This window comes from Pinus tabuliformis, chromosome 5_2 (assembly GCF_031772625.1).
Source record: "Pinus tabuliformis cultivar Carrire ecotype Pingquan chromosome 5_2, CPIR1, whole genome shotgun sequence".
Classification (NCBI taxonomy): Eukaryota; Viridiplantae; Streptophyta; class Pinopsida; order Pinales; family Pinaceae; genus Pinus; species Pinus tabuliformis.
The window spans coordinates 1,042,037,467-1,042,051,678 of NC_142306.1; positions in this window are offsets into that span (position 1 = coordinate 1,042,037,467).

Below are 14,212 nucleotides of genomic sequence, written 5' to 3' on the forward strand. Positions count from 1 at the left end.
CGGATTCAGAGCCTGGTTTTACAAACAGCTGATTGATTTTAATGAGTTGGTCACTTGACAGCTTGCTCCCTTTCTTTATCAAATTCTGAATATGGAGGGGGGTCAATTGCTTGGCAGTATGGAAGTGCAGCATCTCATTTATACTCTCTGGGGTGATATGGAACAGGACTGAGCCTGTGGGGCTGATGACAGCTCTTTGGCTTGGGTCATAGCATTCCTGGCAGCTGTAGACCAACTCTGGCATAGGATTTACCTGGGGGAGGTTGTAGATGGGCAAGTTTGAGTCCCAAATCCCCAAGATGTCTGCTCCACTCAGGTGCTGGGCTTTCAACTCATTCAGCATCTGAATATTATATTTGGAGCCCATAAGAAACCAGTCCAGCATTTGATAATCCATATCTCCCAGGGCTTTCCATTCTAATTCCTGGTGAGGAGCGTTGAGGGGCTTGATATTCAGAGCAATAGGAGTGTCCATGGTTTTCTTTAAGCTTAACAACTGTAAGTGAACGGCTTAAAAGGATCAGCACAGAACAGAAGTGATTTTTGTAAAAACAGTTTGAGTTTCAGGTACCAGAGGAGGAAATTATACAACAGCAATTGAAATACTGTTTATATCAGGAACAGGGCTACTGTCTGGTCTCACTATGTCCTCTTCAGCAGGTGAATTCAGTAAACAAAAGTCTTTTGGGAATGCGCAGAGAATATCCCTTTTTTAGTGAAAATACAGGCAACAAGGCTCAGCTGGCGTTTTTGGACTTCACAATTACAAATGGGGTATATGCAGAGGGAAATGGCCGGTGAAATTATGAGTTTTATCGTCTCTTTAGCCCTCTGAGTAATTTTATTTTCAACTGCAGGCGTATGGAGGATAGAAAACGAAAAATACCTGGTAATTCACGAGCAGAGGTCGTGCACGCGTGCAAGGTTGGTGCTGTGGAGGTCGCCTTGGTCAACTGAGCAGGTTGGCGGATTTCAGGACGTAAACGGTCATGCAGAGGAAACAGTAGAGAAATGCATAAAAAATGAAAAAAAAAGGCGTTTTTTGGCTTAATATGGGCTTTTTACGATTTTGTGCTTTTTTTAGTGATGACGTCAGCATGACGTCATTGGTGGGTCAAGGTCAAGTGACGTCAGCTGACGTCATCGGGTGACGTGGCGGTATGCTGTTGGTCCATGGGGGATGGTGCGGTGGCAGCCACGTCAACGGCGAGGTGGACAAATAACAGAGACAAGGACAAGCGGACGTGACGTGGCGATATGCTGTTGGACAACGGTTGGCGGTTAGGACCGTAGCGGTTACGGTTAAGGCTAGCCGCTACGGTCTCTCGGGGCGGTTTGGGTACGGTCCCGGAAGTGTCAGGCCTTGCTCCGAGAGCCTTCATCGTGCGACGCGTGGACTGGCCCTGACGTGACGCAACGTCACGTTCTCGGGCGCTAAAGGTCCGCTGCGGGGGCTGCTCCGATATCACTGTGGATCGTCGGATCCTTAGGATCTGATCCGACGGTGGGCGGAGCAACAAAGTGCTCGGGTTATATGCGCGGGCGGAAAACTTCAGATTATGGGTTTTTGTAAGGTTTTTCAATGTATTTCAATTAAATTGAACCCGCGCGCTGATGCTTGGAATAAACGCCAAGGGGGGTTTTGGACCTTGGTAATTTTTGCAAAGAGGGTTTAGGGGTGAAAGGGGTTTTTATGTGTGTTTTCAACAGAGAACGGTGAGGGTTGAGGGAGAGGATTTCTGCTCATAACCAGAGGTCAGAGCACATCCAAGACAAGGTTGACCACAGTCCCAGGTGGACTGAAGTTCCCTTAGACCATTTACTTGGCTATAATGCCAAAAGGAGAATATGTAGATAATTTGGGCTTTATACACCATAGTGTTAATATTATTAGGGGAAAAGGTAAGATAGGGGATTTTATAGTAAAATTAGAGGTTAAATGATGAGAGGGAGAATGAAGGGGAATCACTGAGTTTATCTGAAATTGATTTAGTTTTGAGAGTAGATCAAAATGAAAAGATTTTTAGACAAGAAATGTGGCTTTTGAATGAACAAGAACCACCATAAAACATGAGTCTTTCCATGAATCTCAGCTGAAAAGGGAATGTTAGTAATGAAATGAAGGGGAAAGGGAGGTTAGTCATGCTCCTGCTGTATCTGCTTTGATGGAATTAACCACTTTGTCCATTGATAGATTTTGCCTTGGCAAAACACCTTTTGACATATGTGCAATGGTGAAAATACCCTTTCTGCAACCACAACTGCTTACCCAGCTATTTTCCTAGCATTTTTTGTTTCTCCTTGGAGGGTGCACTTGGACTTGCAAACCCTTACTTGCCTTTTCTTTTCTTTGGCTTTTTCTTTATTCTTTTCTATCTACTTCTACCCTTATTTCTTCCAAGGTCCCAGATTGAGCTGTTGGGAACCTTTTCTTCTCTACCTGAACTACTTGTCTGCCAAGATTGAACAGTTTGGACAGACTCCTTTCTCTATTCTACAACAGAAAATTTAAACATGGCATGATCCAGATTAGACTTTTGGACCATCCATCAAAACTTTGAGGCCTTACCAAGTTATTGTCACAAATCAAACTTTGTAGGAAATATGTGATGTTTGAGTCATCAAAGCAGAGCATATTTAGACCTTCCATAGCCAATCATGAAATATGAAACCTATTGGTATAGGTAGCTAACAGTGGCTCCACATGGGGATGGTTTTTCTTTTGAAAGACCAAGAACAGCAGGTCAGATTGCCTTGTTCTTGACTGCTCCTGCCAAAACTTTGGAACATGCTATTTTGAAATGCCAAAACTGTGCTCTTCCTCCTTGGTGTCCTCTGATTCTAATTACCTTTGCTAACAGTCAATAAACTTGGAAAAGTGCATTTTCAGAATCTTAACAGAAAATAATATGTACATCCGCATATATACAAGGGAAACTCAAGCTGCACTTATGGGTGATATTCAAAATAGTGCTTCAGCATCCTGCCATTGACAGGACCTTCATCCAAATCAGTATCATTTAAGCTTTTTAGGAAGTAAGTGTTGTTACCTTGCACTGCTTGGACAACAAATGGTCCTCTCCATAAAGAGTCAAATTTTCCATGTTTTCCTTTCTCTTCTCTTCTTGCATCCCACTTTAAGACTTTGTCCCCCACATTGAAATCTTCTGCTTTGGTTCTTCTATCAAAGGCCTTTTTCAATTTTTCTTGTAATATCTGCACTCTGCTGAAAACTTGTTCTCTTGTTTGCTGTAAACAGATTATCTGATTGATCCTCCTTTGCATATCATTTGGCTCCGCTTGACTTTCTTGCAGAAGCTTCATAACAGGCACTCCTAGTGATGATGGAAACTTGGCCTCTAATCCATAGACTAACTCATATGGGCTGGTCCCAATTGATCTTTTTGTTGTTAGTCTATCTGCCCATAAAGCATTGACTAGTTTCTTATGCCAGTTCTTTTTGTTCTCTTCTAGCACCTTCTTTATGATATTTATTAAGCTTTTGTTTGATGATTCAGCAAGGCCATTTCCTTGGGGATAGTATGCAGTAGAATGGCCCAAAGTAATGTGAAATTTATGGCAGAAGTTCACCATTTTCTTGGATCTGAAGGCAGCAGCATTGTCTGTTATTATCTTGTCTGGACAGCCAAATCTAGCCAGTATATTGTTTTCCAAAAACTGAATGATTACTGAGTCATTTGCTTGTCTGCATGGGGCAGCTTCAATCCACTTGGTGAAGTAGTCTGTTGCTGTTAAAATCCATCTGTGTTGGCCTGAAGATGAGGGATGAATTTCCCCAATGAAATCCAAGCCCCATTGTTGGAAAGGTCTCTCTGTTGCAATGGTCTTAAGGGGAGTGGCAGCAACTGTCTTTTGCCCTCAAAGAGTTGGCATTTGTGGCATGAGGCTGTGAATTTCTTCACATCAGAGAACATGGTGGGCCAGTAATAACCAGCCCTCAGTATCTTGTCCACAGTGGACTTCCAGTACAAATGTCCACCACAGTCTCCTGCATGGAAAGTCTTGCATGATATTGTTAGTTTCATTTCCATTAGACAGTGCAGCAATATACCTTCATGGTTTTTCCAAAGCAGATTTCCATCCATCACACAAAATCTAGATGTTTTCATTTTTAGGAACCTACACTTAGTTCTGGACAGTCCTGGGGGAGCACACAGGTTTTGTAACACATAACAGATATCAGAGTACCAAGGAGATTGTTCAAAGGCTACATTGATCTTTGGAGTCGCCAGCTCTGTTTCACTGTCCAGTTGATTGATATCTAAGGCTTGGAAATTTGCTTCTGTCATTAATTTGGCCAAGCCTTGTCCTTTTATTAGCTTTGTAGGTTTTATTTCAATGTCAAATTCTAGTATGTTGGCAATCCATTTTCCTCTTCTGCCCTCTAAGTTTTCTTGGGTGAGAATGTCTTTGACAATAGGACTTGGTACATAAGCCACAACATGGGAATAAAGGATGTAAATCCTAAAGTCTTTAATGGCTTTGACCAAAGCATAGGCTTGTTTCTCCATAATTTGATATTTTAGAGGGGCATCTCTAAGAGCCCTGCTGAAAAAGGCAATAGGCTTCTCATTCCCTTGGTCATCTTTCTGTAATAAAACAGCAGCAATAGTGTGCTGGGAGGCGAAAGAGAAAATGATAAAGTCTCTGTCAAACTGAGGATTGGTTAGCACTGGGGTTTGAGTCAAGGCCAATTTTATACCTTCAAAGGCTTGTTTTGCTTCAACAGTCCACTTTACTTTTGAATCCTTTTTTAGCATGTTGTTTAATAATCTGATTAGTTCTGCTAAGTTTGGGATAAACCTTCTCAAAAAATTGATTTTTCCTAAGAATCCCTGCAATTCTTTGACATTCCTTGGGTGGGGCATTTGTAGGATAGCTTGTATCCTGTCTGGATCAATTCTTATGCCATCTTTTGAAATAATGTGCCCTAAGAGTTTCCCTTCTTCCAAGCCAAATAATGATTTCTTGGGATTTAAAGAAATACCATATTTCCTGCATGTTAGGAAAATCTGTCTCAAATGTTTCAGATGTTCTTGGTCGGATTTTGAAAAGGGTGTAAGATCATCTAAGTAAATGACTAGGAAGTCATGAATCTCTTTTGCAAAAGCAATGTCCATTGCTCTTTGAAAAGTTGCCCCTGCGTTTTTCAATCCAAAGGGCATTTTTACATACTTGAAAGTTCCCCATGGGGTTGTAAATGCAGTTTTGTCTTGATCATCAGGGTGTACTAGGATTTGATTAAAGCCTGAGAATCCATCAAGCAATGACATCCTTGAAGCCCCCACCACTCTTTGGAGAATATGATCCATTTTGGGTAGAGGGTAGTTATCTTTGAGTGATACTTGATTTAGATTCCTTAAGTCTACACAAAGTCTAATCTCACCAGTCTTTTTCCTTGTAGGGACTAAGTTGGAAATCCATTCAGAGAATCTGATTGGTGCTATTATGCCAGCTTTGAACATTTTTTGCAATTCCTTTTCAATGGAAGGAAGGAGTATAGGATTGATCCTTCTCAACTTCTGTTTGAATGGTTTTTGATTAGGCTTGAGGGGAATGGTATGCTGAATGACAGAGGTATCATAGGACTTTAGATCCTCATAACCCCATGCAAAAACATCTTGAAACTCTTTAAAGAGGTCAATGTATTTGGGTTTTTGATCAGGGGGCAAAGAAGCAGATAGCTTTATTATTTTAGGCTTGTCAATAGTACCAATGTTGCATTCTTCAATGGCTGCATCTAATGGCTGCATTTTTGGCTTCCTAGGGATGTCATTTGAATCAAAAATGTCCTCTAGCGGGGTAAGGCCTATTGGAAGGAAATTGTCTTTGAGTTGTATGATTTCAGCTTCTGCGCTGGTCACCTCTTCACAGTCAATTTGGTGAATTTGCTGAATGTTTTCGTTGTTGAAGATGGTTGGATTCAGTAATTGTTTTGCTGTTCTGGGTGATATTGGATGAGCCATCTGTTGGAACAATATTTGTGATTGACTTGCTGTCTCAAGTATTTGTGATTGATTTGCTGATTCGGTGTCAATATTTAATCCTGCAAACTCTTGTTGTGAGGTTAGAAAATTGTTTATTTGCATATCATTCTCAAATACTTGCCATTCTTTGACATTGTTTGGAATAGAGGGTCTGTATCTGACCTCGGCTGTGAAACAGTTATTGGGTTCTAGTGGAAATTTGAACGTGCTGGCAAATGTTGCCAAACTGTGTGCATGGAGATTGTGGCCCCTTGAAATTTTTGTGATAAGGAACTCAGAGAAAGTGTCCAATATTTCAATTACAGCAGACCTGTAAGATCTCAACCTTTTGTCATTGGTGACAAAACTTCCTTTCACTTGTTGAATTACTAGATCAGAATCTCCCATGATGGAAAGCCTAGGAGCTTGTAATGACTTTGCTAGTTTGAGACCTAGTAACAGAGCTTCATATTCTGCCATGTTATTAGTGCATCTAAAATTTAATCTATAAGCCCTGCCTTCTGCATGGTCTTTCTCTTTGTTATGTATCCAAACTCCAGCTCCTGCCCCTAACTTATTGACTGAGCCATCAAATTCTAAGATCCACAGGATATCTTGCTGAAAAGGAGGTTTAAAAATCTGTTCATGGGATGGCCATGTAAGCAGGAGTTGGGGTTTCTTTTCCCGCTTGTTTTCTAGGACAGTTTCATCACTTGTTGGACAATCTTTGACAACTAGAGGAGGGATAATGTTTATTGTTGGACTGATTGATGTTTTATGGGTGCTACTTCCTTGATTAATGTTTTGTTCTTGCATAAATGTTTCGGTCCTAATGTCATTGTTTGAGAGGCTTGGACTGTCGTTGAAGAGAATGAACGAGTCTATGTCTGAATGGACAGCATATACAGGAAAGTTTTGAGGCTTTTCCTCACTGCTGACCATATATTTCATGAGTGTTTCTCTGTAGAGTCTCTTTGGTTGCCCAAAGACAGATATGGTGGCATATGACATATCTAATTGCAGGGAGCCTTGGAGTTTGGCTCCCCATGATCTTGACAACAACATTCCATACTTAGGTGGGATATCAGCAACCACCACATCCATTAGGATTGTCTTGTTTGGAAATTGAACTAAAGACACACATAAATCTTTTATAAGACCTAGGCACTTGACTTGACTAGAGTCAAAGGAAAATAGGTCCTTGTATGGTCTTGTTATATCCAAATTCAATCTTTCCATGACTGCTTTTGGCATGAGGTTATGAGAGGCACCTGAGTCAAACATCGCGTTATGCAGTATTTTGTCATGAATATGCAAGCTGACATAAAAAGGTAATATCCCTGTAACTGCTGTTTTTCCATCTACCTCTGGGCCGAACAGTAATTCCGGAGTGTCATCTAACACATTTACATCATCTTTGCTATCAGTGAGTTGTAGGGATTTCTTAATCTGTTGTTTATATATGTCATGCTTAGCTAATTCTGAGAGGGGAATTGCTATCTTTAGCTTGCCAATCTCTGTGCTTAGGTCAAAAGGTTTTTCAGCTTGGGTTTTGGAGTTATGGATGGCGGCCCTTTCTTTGCTCATTACATCTCCTTGTTGGTTTTCATCTTGACTTTGAGACCTGTCCCTTTTACTCATGTCTGGAGGGGTAATATCTAAATCAGGGTGAGAGGACGACGTTGCCATAGGCTGATGTAGTGGTGACAAAAGTGTGGTGATCTCTTCAACCACTACTTCCTCTGTAGGCAAGTTTGATTTGTCATTAGTTTCTGTGACTATGGTTCCTTTAGACTGCTGTTTGTCTTTTATCTTTTCAGGCTGATTTACATTTACAGTCCTACTCCTTAGTTTGTACTGTTTATGAACTTCATAGACAGCACTATCATATCCTTGTTTAAAATCAAAGGATTCTCCTGATTTAGTTTGGAATATTTTGATTTCATCATCCTCATGATCCTCTTGTGTTAAGAAAACCTGGCTTTTACCATCTAGACCCATTAGATTAATCTCAGGGTCTTCATTAGGTTCAGTTGATGTTGAAGTTTCTGCATAATTTTCTTGGAAAGGGGGTCTAATGTCTTGGTCAGCACTTGTTCTACCAATGTTTTGGTTTTGGGTTCTCCTAAAATTCGGATTTCTAGGAGGGTTGTTTTGTGGTGCTTCCCATGATGACTTTCTTTCAACTGATTCCACTCTTTCACCCAACCTCTTCATGCTATTTAGTATTGCATCCAGCTTTTGATCAAAGCCCGAGGGTTCTTCTTTGAAGGCAGTCCTTTTCTCCAATTTTGCCCTGTTTCTTTTGGCAATTAGGTTAGCTTCCACTGTGACAGCAACCCTTTGAGCTTCTTCAAGGGTTGGAGGATCTCTTTCCTTCAACTGATAGGCCATGTCAGGGTCAAAACCATCAGGGAATTTATACAGGGCTAAATCAGGAGGAGGCCTTAAGTTCTGTGGAATAGCATTATATACATTGTTAAACCTAGCACAATATTCCAAAACTGTCTCCTGGGGACCTCTCTTAATAGTGTCATATTCACCAAGTACGTGGAGAGGATCTTTCTTCTTCTCCCATCTCTCAGTAAAAGCTTCGTAAAGCTGATCAGGTGTTGTAATGGAGTTTGCATTGAGGGATCTGAACCAAGTTCTAACATCCCCAGTTAAACTTTGAACAAAAATTCTCATTCTAACAGTGTCATCATCTATTTCATAGGTCTCAAAGTGATCTTGCATTTTCTTGGCATGCTGGATAGCTGTTAGAGAGCCATTTGAGTCAAAATATGAGATTTTACTTTGATAGTCTTGAGGTAAGGCCGCAGCATTAGCTGGTATCTGCAGAGGTGCATACCTGTTAGCCATATTTATGAGGTTTAGAGGGTTAATAGGAACAAATGGGACAGCAGGGATCAGTGGTATAACAGGGTTAATGGGATAAGTAGCTAGTGGGAGACTGGTCAAAGGAGTATGTGCAGTGGGTGAAAATGTGAGAGGAGGACTTTGAGGTGTTGATGATGAACTAGGGGAACTAGGGGTGGACCGGAAAAGAACTTTGCAGGGAGTGGGAATGAGGATAGGTTGATCTGAACTTATATCTGAATCAGCAGGCTTATCCTGCTTTTGCTGTCTCCTAATGTTTTTTGGAATGGTATTTGGATTATCAACAATGATGGGTGGATTAGGGTCAGGGTTTGCCCTAGTATGCCGAGGATTTTTCTTAGGAGCCAGCTTCCAACCTGTTTTTGGGATTTTGTAGGAAGTTTTTATATCTGCAAGGACTGGATGAAGATTTTGGAATGGCTATATGTTCTCAAAGCTAAGACGAAGATTTCCCAAACAAGCTCCTCCCTAAAGCTGTTAATGTGATGCAGAAACAGTTCTAAGGCCTCTTGGCTGATTTCAGGTTTGATGGTAACTTTGGAAAACAGATAGTAATTGAAAAATCCTAAGAAGTCCCCAGTGGAGTCGCCAATTATGTTAACACCCAGGTTGTTCCCTATGACTCCCAAGGGAATACGGCCGGGGTAACCACTAACCAATCTTTGGATCACTGTTTCTAGCCAAACTGTGATCAGAGAGGGCTCTCTCTTTATGATTTGTATCTGTTATGATAGTGTTTTAGGCTAGGTATTATGCACAGGTTTTGTTTATGTTTTGGTTGAAGAGTTTCTTTCAGGTCTTGTGATGTAGTGTTCAAAGAGTCAAATATCATTGGGCAATGGAGTCTATGGCTGCAGGTGTCTAGAAACCTTGAGGTGAATTGGTGAAACTTACAGGGCCATTTGGATACTTCATACAACAAAATTTTTGATTTATAACATGAACAGGTGAAAAAACCAGTGAAAGCATTTAAGAATTTTCACTAAAGTACTTAAGTATTTCCACCAAACTAGGTATGAGAAACGGATAGATGTCTCAGGAGCAAACTTGAATCCCTGGGAATGTCTATCACTGCAAAAGATATAGTTTTAAAGTGCAGCAATTAAGAATTACACTTCATTCACTGTATCTGAAGAAAACATGGATAATAGCTTAGATTGAGTTCAGGGTAATCAGTGATTAAATCCTGGAACTATTCTTCTACTTTGCTATTAAGTGTAAAACATTTAAACAATAAAAGAGAACAAAAGACTCGAAAAACATGTAATACAGAGATTTAAGAAAGACTTATTGTTTTATGAAACACTCTGGAATCCTGCAACATTCACCATTCATCACAATGCATCAAGGTACGCCAAGCTTCGGAAATTCCATTCACCCTTTGTATTATTTCTCTGAGAATTTTACAGCAAGTGAGATCCCCAAAATGAAAATAACAACAACCCCTTAAGCTTATGTGCGGGGCGAATATATACTTACGATTTTTACAAAAATATCTGAGTTCTAAGTTATCTCAGACTTAATATTCTCACCAACTTTTGAGATATTATTATCAGAAATTTATTACAGCATTGAATACAAAATAAAGGCGTCTTGATGTTCTGTCAGAAGATATTTTGGCCTTTGGGAGCTGCTGAGTCGGTTGGGATATTTTGATCAAATGCTGGAGAACTCGACTTTATAGCTCGTGCGCTGTATTTTTGGGTCTGCCACCTGTGATTGTGATTGCTGCTGTGGTGACTAAATAGCCCTGCTGAGTTGGCTCAGCATCTGTCTTTTCCTTGTAGATTTATCCACCAAAATTCTGCCTGTGCATGACTGCTCATAAACTGGAGAAAATTAACGCTACAGGTTCTGGCTTGATAAGATTATCTGTGTCAAATTCCTCCAGACTTCCTGTGTGGGCAATTGGTGCTTCATGATTGCCTCCATAGTTTCATCTGCTTCTGTATACTTAAAGAAATTTGGTGGTGCATCAAACAGGTGATCAATTTCATTCATAATAAAAAACAGGTTGTCCACCCTATCATACAAATTCTGCCCTGATGCTGGCCCTGTTTCTGCTGAGGTACTGGGTTGTTTTGCAATTTGTGCTGCAGCATGGGCATCAACCCTTTTGATGTAGTTTTCCAGGGTAAGCAGTCTTCCTACACTGCTTAATATGCTGGGGAGGCCTCTGTTCTGTAATGCCAGGAATCTGTCCAGGAATTTGTTGATTTCGGTCTGCATATCCTGTGTTCTCCTCTCCAGCGTTCCAACTAGGCTTCGTAGTGTCAGGACTCTTTTAACTACTGAGATTGTCTCAGTCCTGTTAGCAATTCCCATGGTAGCTAGTTGAGAGCTAGTTTTGTTATTTAAAATATTGATCATTCTGCTGGCAGCATCTGGCATGTGGCCAAGGCTTGCTCTAGCTCTGTGTATTTCCTGTTTGCCTTTGTAATGAGTACTATTTGCTCATCCATAGTCTCAATATACTGCCACTGATTGGTGATGGACCGACCAATGTTACCCCAGAGGACTGCTTTTAACTCTGCTGTTACCTTTTCTAGTGTGAGCTCCTTTTCAAGTTCAGTTATCCTCTTCTTTAGAGCTTTTACTTCTCGTTCCTTTGCAGCCTCACTCTGCTTGCTCTTATCAAGTCTTTCATTTACTTTAGTCAAAGATTTTTTGACTTCATCAAGCTCTTTCATTTGAGCCTCAAGAACTTGGATTTCGGCTTGCAGCTTCTGCATATCCAGACTAGGAGTCTGCTCTGTTGTTGGTGTAGCTGTTGCTGTAGTTGGTGTTGTAGGCCCTGTCTGTTGAGGAGGAGGAGTAGTTGTTGGAGGGGCTTCCTCAAGATTGATTATTTCAGGAGGAGGCTGGGAGGTTTGGCCCTCTTCCTTTTGCTTTAATGCTGTCTGTAGTGCTGCCTTTGCAGCTTCTGATTCTCCTAGTTTGTCTTGAGTCCGAACCAGCTCCTTGTACAGAGATATCATTAGATCTGTGGCATCCTTTTCCAGCCTTTGCTGGGCAACCTCATCTGTTTGCGGATGGATGGTAGCTGGGAGCTTGATTTTCTTTCTTAAGGCCGCCATGTCTGCATCCCTTAGCTTCAACAGTTCTTGGATACCTTTAACATCTTTAGGATCATGTCCCATTTCTATGATTACATCTTCCAAGGACTTGATTCTGTTGTCCTTGGCTTGTGATGATGCTCTCTCCAATTCCAGCTGAGAGGCTGTATTATCAAGGCTGCTTTTCAATTTGTAATTTTCCAATGTTTCATCTGCCAAGGAGGCATACACCATTTCACCAGTTTGTTTATGCAGTTCAATTTTATCCATAGGGTGTATGTCTTTGGCCAGAACCTCCATGTTGGTCCTCAGGTAATCCGAGGCAGATTGGGGATGCAGAGTTGTGGGCATGAAGTGACTCATGATCATTTTGCCTTCACTTACATCAAAGGCAGACATGAGTCTTTGCTGATTGGTGGGAGCCAGGTTCAGCAAATGATTGTACAGCTGTATTTTAATAGGATCACTCCTCCTTTTAATGTCGATAAATTGTTGTTTGATGCTTACCTGTCCTTCTTTGTGCTGGCTGGAGGAGCTGACCTCTCCTCCTATAGCTCTATCATGTTCATGCTGGAATGAACTGGCTGAAACTTCTCCGCTGGGTGGGCCCATGCCCGTTGCTTGTCTTATTGCTATGTCATCCTCTGGAAAGTCATTTAATCTTTGTCTTTTCTCTCCCTGATTGATGGATGAAGTCAGGGGAGTCTCTCTATCTCTTTTCCTGGTTAAGTCCTCCTTTTGTGGGGTTTGGAGGACCGAGGTATCAAAAGTAGTTTCTGCCCTAGGAGGCACTATTTTCTGAGCCTGTTGCTCAGTGGAACTTGGAGCATCAATCACTCTTTCTTGCTGCAAGGGCTGCTGTTTATTATATTGTACCTCTTCTTGCTGCTGCCCTTCTCCCTGCTGCTCCATCTCTTCTTGCTGCTGTAGCAATGTCTCCACTTGCTCTTCTGTCAATGGAGGTGGCTGCTCCACCTGCTTCCCTTTATCTTTGCTGGCTGTCTGCGGTGCTTTCCCGGCAGTTTGCTGCTGTGTTGTTGATGATGTAGCAGCTGCTCCAAGCTGCTTTTTGTATGAGAGGGGAACCTGTCCACAAGTTTCTAAGTCAGCTTCCTTTTGAATATTTCTAGCCTCTCTCTCTAGTAGCTCTTCATCAGTAATTTCCTCTTCTAGGGTACCTTCTTCCCAACTTAATGCATTGGCATACTGTTCAATCTCAGGTTGTCTCTTGTGTGCATAGCTACCCAATTTGTATTTTATCCTCCTGAGGGAGACAAAATGATTGGGGTCATAGGGTATCCATTCAAAGCTAGTTTGCAGTCTGAGGCCCTCTAGGATATTGTTTGCCTCTTTCCACCCCTCCTCTTTTCTGTTGTATAGGAAAGGACCCAGCTGGCTCCTTACTTTTAACTGTGACTTCTTGTTCTTGCTCTGAAAATGGAGGTAGTCTGAGTTCCCAAACTGTCTGAAATATTCCAAGGCAAAAAGCCTCATGGGGACATACCTTGGCAACCTAAAAGGGTTCAACTCACAGCCATATATTCTGATGACTGTGTGGTTTTGGTAGAGGTACCAATTACCAATGCTGTAGGATTTATTCAAATGGAGAATTCTCCTCATGTCATCAGTTAGTCTTGGAGGAGGAATACCATGCAATACTGTCATGGCTGGATAAATGAATAAGTCAATGAACTCAGAGTATGTGTAAGGTGATACAGAGGTATGATGAAAAACAGAGGTCCAGAACACCACTGACCTTGGATTTCCCTGGGCATTGAGTTGCTTCAAAGGAAAAGAGAAGGTGGCTGGCTGATAAAACAAGAATAGGTGGTATATGTATGAGGTATACCTGAATAGTCTTTCCCTCTTCAAGTTCATAAACTGGTCATGGATTTTATCTGCAATGTATGTAGCATAATCATAATGTACAGCTGGGGGCTTACCAGGAGAGAATAGAGACAGCATTGCCATTATGCTTTCATCCACATCCTCCATTCCCCTGAATCCTAGGGCATAGCTGATCAAATCCACTAACATCCTGCCCAATTCATTCAAGTACTGATATCCAATAGGAGGAGTTCTGACGGATTCAGAGCCTGGTTTTACAAACAGCTGATTGATTTTAATGAGTTGGTCACTTGACAGCTTGCTCCCTTTCTTTATCAAATTCTGAATATGGAGGGGGGTCAATTGCTTGGCAGTATGGAAGTGCAGCATCTCATTTATACTCTCTGGGGTGATATGGAACAGGACTGAGCCTGTGGGGCTGATGACAGCTCTTTGGCTTGG